This window comes from Lynx canadensis, chromosome D4, assembly GCF_007474595.2.
Source record: "Lynx canadensis isolate LIC74 chromosome D4, mLynCan4.pri.v2, whole genome shotgun sequence".
Classification (NCBI taxonomy): Eukaryota; Metazoa; Chordata; class Mammalia; order Carnivora; family Felidae; genus Lynx; species Lynx canadensis.
In genome coordinates, this window is record NC_044315.2 from 66,441,992 (window position 1) to 66,443,180 (window position 1,189).

The window sequence follows — 1,189 nt, forward strand, 5'->3', positions numbered from 1 at the left end:
GCTCAGGTCATGATCTCACTGTTTGTTAGTTCGAGCCTCGCTGTGGGTTCTGCACTGACAGTGAGGAGCCTGCGTTGGTTTCTCCCTCTCTCCCTCTCTCTCTGCCCCTCCCCGCTGCTGCTCTCTCTTTCTCTCAAAATAAATAAATAAACTTTTTTAAAAAAAATTAAAAATTAAAAAATAAATAAAATAAAATTGCCTATAAGTAGGGCTTGCTTCAGCAGCACATATACTAAAATGGGAACAATACAGAGAAGATTAGCATGGCCCCTGTGCAAGGATGATACACAAAATTGTCTATAAGTATCTGTTTCTCATCTTACCAGTTCCCTCAATTAACGAGTTAAATAAAATCTTTGACTTGTGTTTATTCTATATTTTTGAGAGAGTCATGTTTTCAACTTTCGAAATTTATACTTTGACAGAGGCCTGCGATCAATCCAGGGATAATGAGAATCCCTCTGCCTGGCCTTGTTCTCTGGCATTTATGGACCTTGGGAGCCTCAAAGGGAGTCTACCAGGTAGGAAAGGATTCCAGTGTATGGGACCCTGGGTCCTTGGGTCCTGTCCAAATACCACCTCCATGGTATCGAATCAAGACCACAAGCAATATACTGTTAAAAACAAAAACAAAAACAAAACAAAACAAAAAACAAAAACAAAAAACCAGAAGATTAAAATTCAATTATGTGCAACAAAATTAAGTAGTATTGGATAATAACCCAAAATATAAATATCCATGTGTTCATTCTGATATAAATAAATGACTGAGTAAATGAATTCCAGAAGAATTCCAAATCTTTTATATCAATACTCCACCCCTAAGGAGGAAGAACCTATCTCCCCACCTCTGAAAAAGTGGACTGCACATGAGTGCTTCCAAAGAGTACAGTATGAAAAGAACAAAAAAAGAGTAACTTTACGATAAAGAAACATGGCAAAACGTTAACTCAGCAAGGTGATCTGGGTGAACATCAACAGTGATAATATTCACCCTTGATACTATGTGATGAAAGCGCCACTTAAATTCTTTGGTCTTCCAAAAACACATACCCCTTGTCTAATCATGAGAAAACATAAAACAATTCCCAACAGAGGTACATTCTGTAAAATATCTGACCAGTACTCTTCAGAACATTAAAGATCATCAAAAACAAGGAAAGTCAGAGAAACTGCCCCAGCCAAGAGG

General features: G+C 37.5%; 1 non-coding gene across 1 annotated transcript; it reads left to right on the top strand.

The window, feature by feature from the left end:
- Nucleotides 1-212: 212 nt before the first annotated feature.
- Nucleotides 213-315, top strand: LOC115500240. The gene has a single exon (XR_003964476.1). It is a non-coding gene; the product is annotated as a U6 spliceosomal RNA (small nuclear RNA).
- The last annotated feature ends 874 nt before the right edge of the window (nucleotides 316-1,189 follow it).